Source organism: Miscanthus floridulus, chromosome 10, assembly GCF_019320115.1.
Source record: "Miscanthus floridulus cultivar M001 chromosome 10, ASM1932011v1, whole genome shotgun sequence".
Taxonomy (NCBI): domain Eukaryota; kingdom Viridiplantae; phylum Streptophyta; class Magnoliopsida; order Poales; family Poaceae; genus Miscanthus; species Miscanthus floridulus.
Window position 1 is genome coordinate 124,394,351 of NC_089589.1, and position 16,169 is coordinate 124,410,519.

The window sequence follows — 16,169 nt, forward strand, 5'->3', positions numbered from 1 at the left end:
GGGTGGGGAACACGTGGTTCAAGGCGCGACTGGAGCGGGAGCGGGAGCTGGGCGTGTACGTGCACGTCGCACTACCGGAATCCTGCTCTTTGCCGAGTGTTTTTATGTTTACCGAGTGTATTTCCTCGGGCACTCGACGAATAAGTGATTTGCCGAGTGCTGCGCTAAAAACACTCGACAAATAAAAACAATCGGCAAAATAGTGGTTTTGCCGAGTGTAAAAAAACACTTAGCAAAGAGCAAGTTTGCCGAGTGTAAAAAAAAACACTCAGCAAAGAAATAAAATATTATTTCTAGAAAAGAAGGAGAAGAAAAAAATAAAAAAATCGTTGCCGAGTGCTAGATCTACGACACTCGGCAAAGAAATATAAAATATTTTTTCTAGAAAAGAATGAGAAGAAAAAGATAAAAAAAAATCTTTGCTGAGTGCCAGATCTGCAACACTCGGCAAAAAATATAAAATCTTTTTTCTAAAAAAAAGGAGAAGAAAAAAGTTAAAAAAAACGTTTGCCGAGTGCTAGATCTACAACACTCGGCAAAATTTTTTTCCTCAAAACTCCTCCAAGCGCCAGCATCGTGTCCTTCATGCCGCTCACTCTTTCCTGCATCGTCCCTAGCTTGTGCTGCAGCACCTGCACTTCCGCGCCGCCAGCGACCTCCGGCTCCGGCTCGTTGGCGCCCTCTCGCCGCCGCTTGGCCTCCTCGAGCTCCCGTAGCCGGCTGTCCAGCGCCGCCTGCAGCTCCATCACCCTGCCCTCCAGCCCTGCAGCAACTGCCGCATCCTTCGCGTTCAGCGCGGGGAGGCGGGGGCGGGACAGAGCCGGAGGCGGAGAGGGAGGCGCCTCCTCGATCTCCGACGTGCCGCATGGTGGGCCGAGGAGAAGATGGCGGGGGAGGGGGACGCCTGAGCCGCCGGCGTGCCAGTTGGCCGCCGCCGCATCCCTAGCCGGCCGGAGTGGTTCCTCCTTCCTCCGACGGTGGATCCAGGGCGGTGGCGCCCGTCGGCGGTGGATCCAGGGCGTTGGCGCCCCCCCAGTGGCGGATCCAGGGCGTTGGTGGATCCAACGAGCGGCGGTGGCGGGCCAGCACCGGAGCGGCTGATGCTTTTTTTTTATTTTTTTCAAAAAATGTTTGCCGAGTGTTTTTGGGGCACTCGGCAAAGTCTTCGCCGAGTGTCCGACGAAAAACACTTGGCAAAGTTAGTTTGCAATATTTTGCCGAGTGCCCTTTACCGAGTGTTACACTCGGCAATATTCGTGGATTTGCCATGTGCCAGTGGGGCGCAGAGCTGACGCTGGACCACAGGGTGTCGCCATACCTCAAGGCGGAAATGCTGGACCTGGCATGCTTCCACAACCTGGAGGCGCACCTGCACCTGCTGGACGGCTACCAGGCCCGCGGCCGGGAGTTTAGGCTCTGCGACCCCACGGCGAGGGCACGGCATCGATGTTCACGATGTGCTCCTCGTGGAGGTCCAGCAGGCCGAAGGTGCTCCGGGATGCGGCGCGCGGCCGGTCGGCGGCTCGGGACGGGGTGGCGCAGCTCTACGCGGCTCGCTGGCTTCCTCGACAACGCCTGCAACTCCTCCCAGCACGCACCCGCGCAACGCCGCGCAGGCGAGCGGCCGGAGCGAGCAGAATGCCTTGCTAGCTTGATGACATCACCGTGAAGTCATGCTCACACATTATACGACCATTTTTCTTTTGAAAAATAAATTCAGAAAACCTTTAGAAATACACTTCTACAGTCTGTCTGGATGTTTGGCGAGTGTTTTTCGCGTGGACACTCGGCAATGCGCGCAACGCTGCGCGGGCGAGTGGCCGGAGGGAGCAGAATGCCTTGCTAGCTTGATGACATCACCGTCAAGTCAAGCTCACACATTATACGACCATTTTCCTTTAGAAAAATAAATTCAGGAAAACTTTAGAAATACACTTCTACAGTCCTCTCTGGATGTTTGCCGAGTGTTTTTCGCGTGGACACTCGGCAAACATAGCATCTTTCCGAGTGCCCGTGCCGTTAGACACTCGACAAACGCACCATGACCGTCTTCTCGCCGTCACGTTACTTTTTTTTACCGAGCGTCGGTTTTAACACTCGACAAAGTCTTTGTCGAGTGCACGATAAAAAACACTCGACAAAGAAATTTTTGTCGTCACAGTCTACGCCGTGTGCTGTTTGTCGAGTGTAACACTCGGCAAATTATTTGCCGAGTGTTTTTTGGGCTTCGCCGTGTGCCTTGGACACACGGCAAAACTCCTGTTTACGGTAGTTTATAATCAGATTGGGGTTAGTTCAATTTCAGCATTTCAAAATGATGAGTGGTTAAGATAATATACTTAACTTTAATTTGTTTTTTGTTGGAGGTGATTTTTTTTTGTGTGGAAATTACGTTCTTGGAAATTGCCTTTTTTTTTCTTTTTTTTTCTTCACTTTGTGTCTTCTTCTTCTTTGTTTTGATGAAAGGAGATCATCTTAGCTTTTAAGAAATTAAAGCTAGTAAGGAGTGTTAATTACTAGCTTGGGATACCACATACCAGCTAACAAAAGGAGTTTATAACTCCGACCAACATCAAACAAAATGATACACCTATTACAGAAAGAAGATAGCAGAACTCTACTGCTTCATCACCTCCTTGCTCATCTATTAGTCAATCAAGCAGTGAACTAGCTTCTTTATCTCACTACTGTAAAACAGACAATCACTACCATGATATCACTATCGATTTTTGTTTACAACCAATAGTGATGTATCATTGCCGATTGTAAGCATAGATCGCTATCAAGAGATCTCCAGCAATGCTATCTAAAATAGGTCCCCCTAATTGGCTGCTTGGATAGTCACCTATTTTTGTACTACGCATTTTTTGCTTTCAACTCCAGTAACACTACATAAACCATGGCTCTCATATTCCATTCTACCCGTCAATGACATGTGGGACCCACATGTCATCCTCCTCCTTTCCTTGTCGTCTTGATGGACTCGGCCATCGAAAGGGCCGCCAATAGAGGAGGGGTCGTGCCGCGCGCTCGAGAGAGGAAGAGGGTCGACGGGGAAGAGCATTGTCGATGCGGGAGGGGGTGCGACGGTGGAGGCTATTGACCCTCGAGTTTGGTGAGGTCTAACACCGGGAGGTCCGTCGTCAGGGAAGTCCACCTGCGCAGGGAAGGTCCGTCGTGTTGGGTAGAAAAGTCAGAGCTTGCGCAACTTGCGTCGCCGCTGCTTGCGCAAGCCCGAGCATCCGGCAAGGTCGAGTGGCGCCGTTGGCTGTCCAGATCTAGCGTCGACGAGGACCGTTGGTGACAAAGGAGGTAGCGGCGGGGCGAACGACAGTCGGTGACATGATCCGTGGAGGCGTCGGGCGTAGCTACCTATTGGCCCAACAAGAATGGATAGTGAAAAGGGTCTAGTAGGAGACTAAAAAAACTTAGAAGCCTGTTGGAACATTTTTTTTCTCTATATACTGTCCAAATTAGGGATAGAAGACCTGTGATGTGTGATTTTTTTTAATTTTAACACTTTTTGAAAACTAATTTTAAATCTAACACGGTCGTTTTTTTTAACTAACACTTTTGGCCGCGCCTATTGCCCTGGCGCGGCCAAATGACTGTGTCGCGCCATGCATGATGGCGCGGCAGAGGGCTGACGTGGCGGCGACTCGGTCCGCTGACCGCTGACGGGGCAGGGCTCTACCGCGCCACCCATCTTGGCGCGGCACTGCCGTGCCCTGATCCATGGCGCGGCAGGGCCAAATAAATATAGCGCGCGAGCCCCCCGCCCGCACGCACCCCTGCCTGCCCGCCCACGCCGCCAGCACGCCGCCGCGCCCCGCCGCCGCCCAGCACTCGCCTCCAGCGCCCGCCCACGCCGCGCCCTCGCCGGCCACTCCCGCCGGCCACGCCTGCCCGCGCCCTCGTAGTACCCTCGCCGACTGCGCCACGAACCCCGGCGCGTCAAGGCCGCCCGCTCCTAAGGTAGCTCTCTCTTGATTTAAAGTTATTTTGATTATTATTGTATTAGGATAATTAGTTTGTGATTTACGTAAGTAGTTTTTAGGTTTTAGGTATTTATTATTTAGTTTGTGATTATTATTGTTTTTGGATATTTAGTTTGTGATTGATTAGGTATTTATTATTTAGTTTGTAGTTAGTTATTTAGTTAGGGATTATAGTGATGCGGTTGTCACTGCTAGATCCGGTTATTATTTAGTTTATAGTTAGTTATTTAGTTAGGGATTGTAGCGAGCCGGTCGAGGGATCATAATTCATTCGAACGTTTCGATCGTGGGTTAATCCTGCCGTGGCCGTAACGCTGAGCGTAACTCGCTCCCTCGCTTCTTGGTTGGTGTTTATTTTACGATCTCTAGCCCCTATCCACGTCCATAGCACATGACCATCCGGCTTTACCTCTTTTGCTCGCTTGTTTATCCTAGCCTTGTGCCGATTTATTTTGGGTTAGTGTTTATTTTACTTTGAATATATACATGTGCTTTCATATTGCATAACAAGTAGTTCAAATTTTGCAATGCTACATAATGTTAATTTAAATTTTATTAATTTGAATACTCTAACGTTTTGTTTATCAATTTGTAACAAGATGGCCCCTCCCACGCAGCACCCGTTGTACCCCATTCTTGAGGTGGAGTACGACGACCAGCACCGAGCACACATCTTGAACGACAATGACGCAGAGGTGGCCTTGCCTCCTTTGAGGCCCCGCACGCACACCAGGGCGCATCAGTGGGACGAGCGTTACGCGCCGTACATACGGCATGCCGACTTCCTCGAGCTTGTCCGTGTTGTGAACCACGGTCTTCCGCCCCTTGACCCAGCACTACTTACTGTAGCTGTAGACAGGTGCGAGTGCATTCTTTGTACGTAAACTTTCTTCTAATAAATTTGAGGCAACTAACAGTCGTTCTATTCTTATAACAGGTGGAGGCCCGAGACCCACACGTTCCACCTACTTGTGGCGAGATGACTTGACGTTGCAGGACGTGAAGGCTATTTTAGGCCTTCGGTTGGGGGGACTTCCAGTGACAGGTATAGTTGACAACGATCATTGGAGGGAGCTGGTGGCTCAGTTTACTGGCTTTCTTTCACCGGACGACGAGGCTTCCAAGAAAAATAAGTGAGAAATTCAAGCCTATTTAATACTTGCATTGCTTTACAGCTGGCATTGGGTCTTATTTTCTTTGATCAATTACAGGAAAAGTTCCGGTGTTTCGTCGTCCTGGATCACGGAGCGCTTTGAGTACTTGGACCCACAAGCTGAGGAGGCTCAGATCGACAGGTTTGCTCGAGTGTGGCTTTGGCACTTTCTTGGTGCTTTCCTCTTCCCAGACGCTCCAGGCAACACCATCAGCTGGATCTTCCTTGACGTACTTCGCCAGCCATGGGAAACATAGCGGGGTACAGCTGGGGCAGCGCAGTCCTGGCATGGACGTATCGACAGCTATGCGTTGCCTGCCATCGCACCTCAGGACATGCGAACCTTGGGGGTTGCTCCTACCTACTCTAGGTTTGGTGTTGGCAACGATTGCTCGTTGGGAGGCCCCTTAATAATGGTTTATCGGTAAGTACTTCGGTTCATTATATTATTCCAGGCAGTTATATATGATGAGATTATTTGTTGCTAATTCATTATCGTGTTCAATGCAGCGATGAAACGGACATGATACACTCCCTACAGCTCTATATATCTGGACGGAAGCACAGTTAGTTAGAGGGAATGCGTGGCGCAAGTACAGGAAGTACACAGACGGTCTCGACGTACTGACACAGCACCAGGTTACGCTCTCTATACTATCGTACCAGTGTCTTCTTCGATGTACACTATATCACAACCTAACATAATTACAAAATTTTAGGTATTTTGGTGTCCTTAGGATTCTCCGGAGCTCCAGGGCTATCTGAGTCCTGTCACTAGGGACGAGTCACACGAGTATCGCTGCGACGTCCCTCTTATTTTCTTCCATGTGGTCGAGATTCACTTGCCCATCCGGGTCTGTAGACAGTTTGGAAGAATGACATGCTGCCCACCACCGCTTTACTCCACCAACCAAGAATTGCACGGGTGCGTTATCGATTAATAACAATGCTATAATTCAGAGGTGTGTTTGGTACAACTAACATCGTTTTGTTGCAGGTTTGACCGCAGGAAGAGGTACAAGACCAAGAACTGACACGTGACACACATCTTGTACATCCATTTGTGGCAGACCAGGGTACCACATGCGGTCCTTGCGGGTCCTCCACACGACCAGCACACCTTCGACGAGTACCTGCGGTGGCTTCACATGTCTACGAGGACACATATCAAGCCCCCGTACACTGACGTGGCGATTGACGAGGACTCGGAGGAAGATGTCATCGAAGATGTTTACGACGTTACCACTAGGGAGGACACACAGCTACAGAGAGCCTTGCTTCAAAGATACATGGTAAGATACTTGAATGGTATAATTTGTTATCCTTTTGGTATTAAGTATGTGTACTAAAACTGTCCAACCGTGTTTCTCTACCCAGGCGACACAATTGTCAAGGCTGTTCAACGAAGCAGCGTTCCGGCTTCACGAGTCTAGAGGGCAGGGGCCAGGCGTTCTCGCGGCTTTTGTGGAGGTAAACATAAACTTGTCTGTTTCAAAAATATTTCTTTAGTGTATATGCGTTTGGGTAATGAACTAACTTTAACGTCTATTTATGCAGAAGGTGAAGAAGAGCTGCAGGAAGCTAGCTCAGAAGCTGAGCTGCATGTACACTCCTTATGAGGAACCGCCACTCCCGGCGCGGTCGGGTGGCACGTCTTCAGCCTCTTTGAGGACACTAGACGGCTCTTCTCAGCCGATGACAGGTGCCACTTCCGCGGTGCGTACACCACCACATCATAGCGCTGGGAAGGACCCTGCAATCGAGGACGAGGAGGAGGACGACGACGAACCCCCGGGCTTCCGCGGACAGCACGACCAGTGGGACGAATGGCCGTAGGACGAGATCGGTATGTCTCAGTTAGGTGGTGCCCTGCTTGGCACCCAAGGAGCCTCACAGGTATTAACAAAGATAGTTTGTTTCAATACGTAGGCTCCATGAACTAACGATCATAAAGAATTATAAGTAATCGTGCGTATCATATACCTGCAGGGTACGAGCGGTACGCACCGTCGACGCGACCATACCGACGTTGGCTACACTCCCAATGTGTTGCCAACAAATCCGAAGAGACAGAGGCGTCCGAGGGGTCCTTACACTCCTGGGTCTTAGTTTGTTAGGTCAAACGAATATTGGCATCCGAAACTTGCGGGGTTATTTGGTTATGTTATCTCTAACTTATGTCAAAACAATGAATATATTATGTGGCAGCTTGTCAACTTGCTTCTTATTCGTTTCTTTGAGTCGCGGCAGCACTGCCGGCGAGATTAAGTACCAACTACTTCGAGAACTGGCAGTCCCGACGTATCTGGACGCCGGTGGCGTTTTTTCGTAATCGATTAGTTAATAACCGTATTATGAAAGATAAAAAACTAATCATTGACTTATCAAATTCTCTATTCGGGCGTGAAAAAAACTCAACAAAATACGGGCGCGACGCGTTTTGATTCAACCAGCCAGGTACCCCGGACGGGCGGCAGGCGCAGCGGCCAGGTGGTGTACCTGCTCGGGCGGTATATTTGGTCCAGCCGCGCCACGGATCAGGGCGCGGCACTGCCGCGCCAAGGTCGGTGGCGCGGCAGGACCTGCCACGTCATCGGTCCCCCAGGCCGGCCCTCGCCACGTCAGCCCTCTGCCGCGCCGCCATGCATGGCGCGACACATGTATTTGGTCACGCCAGGGCAATAGGCGCGGCCAAAAGTGTTAGTTTAAAAAAAAAATCCGACAGCGTTAGATTTAAAATTATATTTAAAAAATGGTTAAAATTAAAAAAAATTCTTATGTGTCGGTCAAAACTTGGCCCATGTAAGCCAAAAGCCCACACCAAACTGTTTCAAAAAAAAAGAAGCCTACACCAAACCCTCATCCGCCAGCTTTTCCGTGCCTCTGGCCTCTACTATATGCCGCCAGCTTCTGCTCCGCGCCGCGCCCATGGCCACATGCCCGCGAAGAGCCGCGCCGGCGAGGAGGGCCGACTTCCGGCCGATTTCCTTGGAGCGGAACCCGAGCCCACGCTGGCGAGGAGCGCCACAGGCCAGCGCACCCGAGCCCGTAGGTCTGAGAGGAAGACGCCCGTGGCCCTGACGAATCCCCCGGCTCCCCTGCTCCGTGCCTCCGACTCGCCGCCGGCCCCGAGGTCAGTGGCCTTGAGATTTTCCTTTTGCTTTTGAGATTTGAACTGACGATTAGCTAGCTTGCTGTGTTGAATTTGGTTTGCTATGTGAAAACTGTGCAGCTGGCTAGGATTGTAGTGTTGGGTTTCTGAAACTACATGGAGAAGAGAATGCAGCTTAATGGACATGGAAAATTAATTAAGCTACCTTTTTTTTTTTGGGGGGGGGGGGGGGGGGGGGGGGGAGAATGTACTCATGTTGAGAACTCCATGAACTGGAGTGGCTGCTGGCTTCTAAGTAGCATGGCCTGCAGGTGTTTTTGGTCGAACAATACCTCATGATAAGTATTCAGTACTACACAGATTTAAACAATTTTATTTATATATATTTCAGTCTAAAATCCATGTATGGCTTGTAGCACTAGAGAAAGTAGGGGCATATAGAGATAGTGATCTTTTCACATCTTAGACCAGCTTGTTATTTTTTTCTAGTAGAATAATGACATGACATGGTTTGTTGCTTGGAGTGGTATTCAGCATTTTAGTCTTGTCAGTGCCCTGCAATTTCTATTTTTATGTTTTTGATGATGGTGTTTATGTTTAATCCTCTTTGTTTGGTGTATGTAATATGGGTTGAGAAACGTGTTGACTGGTCCATGCCCCATATACCCACACTGTACAGGGTCTGCTGCTACCTTTCAGTATGAGGGTAGAGACCTGTCAAGCGAGGAGAGTGTACGGGTTCGCATTGCTTCAGGTTTGCACAACGCTGTTTACATGGCCCATTCCCAATAAAATGGTTTACTGCTCTGTGTTGTCAGTCGTTATAACTAGAGGTCCAAGCACTAGTACCACTATACGGATTGAGATTGTCCACTACTTTACCATTTTTTTCAAAGAAAAAGGAGCCCATACCCCACACCTATAGTGAAACAAATTGGAAGTAAAGTCAGATAGATAGTAGGCTATAACCAAGGAAAAGAACACAGTCTACAAATATCAACGTTGGAGCATAGTATTTTTTATGGCCCCCATGTGCATACTAACTTTCATTACATGTTTTGCAAATAGGGTTTTAATGCTAGGATATAGTAGCAATCATATGAATGATTTTGTTATTTATTGGAATTGCCATTGTAGTTCAGAGGCTGTTGTTTAGTGAAAATGGCATGGTGTTATTCAGTTATGTGAAATTTTGTTCTGTTCTTCAGATTTCTAAATTTCAGAGAAGGTTGGTCATCTTGCTTTTTTTGCATAATATGTGCTATGAAATGTAAAATGGGAGGCCACAAACACATGATTGAAACACATATTATATAGATGCCTAGAATATTCATTTTATTTCATCATCACACTTTGGAGTTATTGCTTGAAAAAAATAGAAGGGCATCTTGCTTTGCAGCATCTAACTAAAACTTTAGTTATATATTATATGGGATGAAGTGTGTTATATTTTAGCACTGTGGGCTAGCATAAAACCATTAGTTTCATTGTATCAGTCATTAATGTTTCACATTGATAGGGCTAGGAATCTGGCTGTTTTATTGATGAACTGGAGGAGGATTACAATGGCTAAACCTAGAAATGGTAGCAGCGATAGAGCTAGTTCACCCTCCCTGGGAGGCTCTGAACAAGATGACTCTATTTCTGCTTGCCTTTCCTAATCAGCCGACCCTTAGTTATAATCCCTAATGGCCGGCGGAGCACCACAAACTGCTAACCAATCTCCTATTTTTACGCTATAGATCCTAACTTATAGGAACAGCCTCCTAACAGATAACTATGGCCGATATTTAGCCACTAGAGGCTGCTGGCGCCTTCTTCTTCTTCCTGCTATACTGCTTTCCAATGAAAGCGTCCACAACACACATTGAGTTCAAGTTTGTTCTAAAAGGGCTCGAATTTTTTTAGGTCATCACACAATTGGGCTATGATGCTTAGGGAGTTTGGGGTAACATTAAAACATGTGGTGATTCTGAACTAAACATGCGGTGGTAGAAGCAGTCATGCGTACTGTTATTTACACTTGGTATTGTTTCCCAGTACCACACTTAGTACTATAGCCAGGGTTGACACTTAGTACGGATCCCAAGTACTGCACCAGTTTTATTTATACTAGGAAAAGTACTAATACTTATTTGTCCCTGGCTACGCATTTATTTGATCAACTGCCTTGTACAAATCTTTTTCCATACGCGAAGTGCAACTGCTACAGAGGTACTATGTGAATTACAGTAACATAGATACACTTCCCAATGAGCACAATGTTGAAAATTCTTCTTTGATGGCCAACATTTCAGCATAAACCTCCTCTGTTCTTGGCCGATCCTTGGGTGACATCTCAGAACATTTTAGACCAAGGTTTGCGAGTTGCATGGCACAGTGCTGCATTTCAACCATTTCCTGTCCTCCATCTTCACCTTCATGATATCCAGTGAGATTTGGTTCTAAAATGTTATGGATATTCAGTGGAAGTGATGACTCCACAAAGTTGCGGATGTTTACACCATCCTTAAACATGTCATCAGTTGGTCGCCTTCCTGTAATAATCTCCAGCAGAATAATTCCATAGCTGTAGATGTCACCCTCAACTGAGATTTTGCACCCCACGCCATACTCTGCAATGTTGTGCAAAACTTAATATTAAAGTCCTCCACTTAGCTATTTCAGAAAGTTGGTAAAAATATCGATACTGTGCCAAAGCATCATTTACAGGACAAATATCGTGTATACATAAGTACAATTCATTCTGATTAAAAAAAAAACAAGAGTCAAACATGTGCTCACCTGGTGCAATGTAACCGATAGATCCTCTTGGTCCTACAGCACTCGATGAATTATTGAATCCTGTTGAAAAGTCAACAGAAAGAAACTTTGCAAGACCGAAATCACTGAGAGATGCAACCATTTCATCATTCAAAAGGACATTGCTTGGTTTCAGATCACGCTGTACCAAAGGAGGAGTGCATCGATTATGAAGATAGTCCAATGCAGCAGCAATATCTACAGCTATTGCTATTCGTGTGCTTAAACTCAATGGTCTTTTCGTGTTTTTTGTGTACTCTTTCTGATGGAGCCTGCTTTCTAGGTTACCATTTACCATGTACTCAAGAATGAGTGCTTTGAATTCATTTCCAGTTGGATCAAACGTTGAACAGACACTAATCACTCTTATAAGATTCCGATGGCGAATGTTTCTCAATGCCTCACATTCAAAAAGGAAGTTACTTGGTGCTCCAAATTGGTCGAGCCTGAATACCTTTATGGCAACTGCACATTCTTCAACCTTGAATTGACCTTTGTACACCAATCCAAATCTTCTGGATCCAACAAGACTGTTAGGAGAGAAACCATCTGTTGCTTTGAATAAATCATCATACGAGAAATTCTTTAGCTCTTTTAATGACTGGTTGGTTAGTTGCTTTCCTTTCCTTCTCTTCTTCAAAATAATGACAGCAACACACGCCATTGTGACTGCAGCTACACTAGCAAGTGAAACCAGAACAGCTAAAATGTAGGCATGCTTCTTTCTTTGGGGTCTTGATGTCAAGCACTGTGGTACTTGTAGATCTGGAGACGTTGCACACAACTTATTGTTTCCTTGGATGTACACTTCATTCGGTTTAGCAAAGATGCCGCCTCCAGGGACAGGGCCCTCAATGTCATTGAAGGATAGATTTAGACTCTGTAAAGCGCTAAGTGACTCCAAAAATTCAGGAATTCTACCAGACAGGTTATTCTGTGAAAGATCCATCACAGTGATGCCTTTTAAGTTGATGAAAGAATCTGGGATGCTTCGTTGCAGATTATTTGCTTCTAAGTGGAGTGACTCCAGAAGAAGGCACTGACCAAGTGTGGAGGGGATCTCACCTGATAATCGATTGTTGGAAAGACTAAGTGAATTCAGATTGATCAATCCACCAATCTCAAACGGTATGTCTCCAGTGAGTTTGTTATTGGACAAGTCTAAGCCAACAGAAAGTGTAGATATCGAAAACAGTTCCCGTGGAATGCCTCCATACAAGTTATTGGAAGAAAGATTGAGTGTTGTCAGTTGTTTGCAGCCCTCTAAACTAGAAGGTATGGGTCCGGTCAAATTATTTTCCTCGAAAAGAAGTTGAGTAAGCCTCTCTAACTTCCCAATTGATGTTGGGATTTCTTCAGAAAGTTGGTTTTTGGATATGGTCAGAATGGACAAGTTTTGGAGGTTCCCAACCGTCGCTGGAATTTTCCCTGAAAGAAAATTATTATCTAACTGAATTACCATGAGGTTCGTGAACTTTCCTATCTCTGATGGTATAGAACCTGTGAATTGGTTTTCTTTTAGAACCATGATCTCTAAGCTTTTTGGGATATTGGTGATATAAGTAGATATTATACCTTGGAGGTTGTTTCTATCTAACCATAAATTCTTTAACTGTGTGCAGTTGACTAGAGAGGACATGAAAGACCAATCTCCAGCTTCAAGCTTATTTGCACCTAGATCTAGGTAACTCAACAAGGTCAGGGATCCCAGTGAAGGAATAACACCTGTGAATGCATTGCTACAGAGATCTAGATATTGCAAATTTGTGGCATTGGCCAGTGAAGCTGGAATTGGACCTTCAAACCTGCTCCCTTCCAATATCAACTGTGTGATGCTTGTAAGGGTGTTGCCGGTACTGGTGGGAAGTGTACCGGCAAGTTGGTTGGCCCCAAGTCCAAGAAAAGTAAGAGAGGAGATGTTATAAAGTCCAGGTGCAACGGTGCCTGACAAGTTGTTATAGCTGAGGTCTAGTGCTTGCAGAGTTTTAAGCTTACCTAAGCTCTCTGGAATCCTTCCTCGTAAACTGTTATCAGAAAGCAGTAACAAAGCAAGGGAAGAAAGATTACCAAGTGAGCTAGGAATCTCTAGAGAGATTATTTTCGTGTAAGCTAAGGTAATTCAGAGCCGAGGAAGATGCCTGTGAGAAAGGTGGGACAGACCCGGAAAGAGCATTGTGTGACAGATCTATGTAATGAAGAGACGTGCAGTTGAACAGAGCAGGGGGTATCCCACCAGTAAGGCTGTTATTCTGAATATTCACCCATGTCAGGTTTTTGCTCTGCCCAACAAATTTAGGAATGCTTTCTGTGAGATTATTGCTGGGGAGAAACAGCGTGTAGAGACTGGGAAGCAGGCCAAGCTGTGGAGGAATGCTTCCCTGAAGATTGTTGTAGCCAAGAATAACAGTCTGAAGGGATGAGCACTGAGCAAGACTTGGAGGGAATTGCTATCAAGGTCGATCGTGTCTGTTGAGTCACTCAGTTTTGCGTGAGCTAGGATAGCCGGTCACCGTGGCGGCCACGACCCGAGTCATGCGCTCCGCGTGCACCTTGATGTAGGCCCCGTTCGGCTGGCAGAATTTTGGCTGAAACTGGTTGAAAAACACTGTTCTGGCTGAATTGTTGTGAGAGAAAAACACTGTTTCGGCTAAAAAAAGAAGCCGAACAAGCCGAATATGGGGTAAGCCGAACGGGGCACCCGACGAGGCAATACAACAGTTGTTGGCTCCTATTCCTATTCTCTACATGGTATCGGACGCGCGGGTTCCGTCGTGAAACCGCTTCCTCCGCTCGCCGCGATCGTCCTATTCCTATTCTCTACAGTGTCGAGGTGGGAACATGCGGATATTGCCTCAGGTATCTCACCCCGAAGGGAGTTCATGCTGAGGTTGAGGTACGGAAGCTGGGTTAATCGGCCGATGTCAGGAGAAATCAGACCATCAAGCTGGTTGTTGGGCATGTGGATCCTTTCAAGGAAGCTGAGGTTGGCAACGCAAGGGAATATGCTGCCAGCGATGTTCTCGGATTCAAGGTGCAATGACTCGAGATGCCTGCTGTGTGCTGCCGCATGTCACCCCATGCCACTTGCAGAACACAGGGGAGTCGTCTCTCCATGAGGCCAATGCACCTGATGGGTAGCGGAACTGAGATTTGAGACAGGAGAGCACTGGATTCATTCAGTGCTGCGGGTGATGTGTATTGACACAGGGCAAGGAAGTGGATGGAGATGAAAGCAAGCAGCGGCAGGATGGAAATGCTGTGGATGGCTATATGAGAGTGAGACATTGTTTCTATGCATATATGGATGGATGCATGTGTAGATCATCCTGCTGCCTTGGGCTAACCGTATATGATGAGGTTATGTAGAGCTTCATGCCTATTGCACTGTATGAATCTGACTTCACAAGCCTGTCACCCTCTGCTTCTTCAGCAATAGGACTATTCAACATCTTGCCACAAAGAGTCAATAAAGGAGCTTTTATATTGCGCTCTGATGTACAAAATAAAGGAGCTTGCAGACAATTTGGACAGCTCAGTCAACACGTTTCCTGAAAATATGATATGTGAATTATTTGACCAAAGCAGAGTGGCCCAGATTTTCTATGCGCCTGATGTAAACAAAGTAAAGGAGCTTGCTGACAATTTGGACAGCTTATTTAACACATTCCTAAAAGTATGACATAATTTCTTTGACCAAAGTAGTGCTAATAGGCACTATATCACTGCAATCTCATGTACTAGTCATGTATTTTTTTCCACTAATAATGTTTGTTGGGGAGTAAAATGCCATAGCAAACAAGTGAGCTCCTCCAACACCAGAGAGCTCAAAGCTTGAAGTCGATGGAGAGGAGAGAAAATAACAAAATGAGTGAGAATAATGAAACCCCACATTTGCCCAAACAGCCAAACTCTGTATTTGCAAGTGATGATGTATAGTATCATGCATTTGACCAATCAACAAGAACAAGCCTACCATCCTCTTATATTTTAATAAAACAACATGTCTATCAACGCGTGCCCTTGTAAGGGCTATAATCTTAAGGGACATAAGTGTAAGAAATTCGTGAATGAACTTTGTACTTACAACTGACTAAATTGCTCATCTTTGCATGTGCACGATTTCACTGTTCATTTGCAAACACTGTATGGCTTAGATATTTAGGACCTGTTTGATCACCAACTAAACTTTAGCTGGCTAATTTAGGTGCTAGGGATTTAGCTAAAAGACCAGCCAAAGTTTAAATAATTATAAAATAGTACATAAATCATTTTTAGCGACGCCACCATTTTCTATCAGAGGCGGTTCAACTAGCACTCCACCTCTAACCACGTCGGTGAGCATTGTAGCTCCATGACAGCCTCTGAAGATCCATCTTCAGGGGCGGTTCTATTACGAAAACCACCTGTGAAATACGTCCATTTTCAGGGGTGGTTGGTTTAAGAGAACCGCCCCTGAAAATGGATCTTCAGAGGTGGTCCTCTTACAAAACCGTCTCTAAAAGTGACCTCTTTTCAAAGACGGTTCCTTAAGAGAACTGCCCCTACAGATGAATTAACAGAGGTGGTTCTTTTTAGTCAACTGCCCCTAAAAATGCCTTCTTCCTCCTCGGGACAGTCTGCATGCTGAGCACCATTAGCTCACTTGGAGGGCACGAAATAGCAAAAATAGAGGGGGATGTTTTGCCCATTGAACCTTTGAAGGAGTTGGGTTTGAGAGGTGAGATAGTGACATCCCTAAACTTTTTTCAAACTTTAAGTTATATTAATAAATACTATAAATATGACAAAAGTTATTTTAAAAAAATAAGCTTATACATTTTGTTTAAAACAATACGTCATATTAATATTGCTAATTTAATTTTAAATATTCTATATTTTATAAAAGAATACTACTACACATATATTTACGTGATATAACAAACTCAATATATTGATGCTTTATTAGTCTTGTGCCTTTATAATATTCCATGTGATACAAGACTCTGAGCCTCGATCTGCTTTTGCACAAATGGTAGCCTTTCGCATCATGCCAAGTACTTGCTCTGCACCATGATGACCCAGGCTTTCCAAACGAAGACTCACTAGTCAATAGTCCTCCTTTGTA

At 46.0% G+C, this 16,169-nt stretch overlaps 1 pseudogene; it reads right to left on the reverse strand.

Moving 5' to 3' along the window:
* Positions 1-9,962: 9,962 nt before the first annotated feature.
* LOC136489514 (receptor kinase-like protein Xa21) lies at positions 9,963-14,383 on the reverse strand (annotated as a pseudogene).
* Between the last annotated feature and the right edge of the window lie 1,786 nt (positions 14,384-16,169).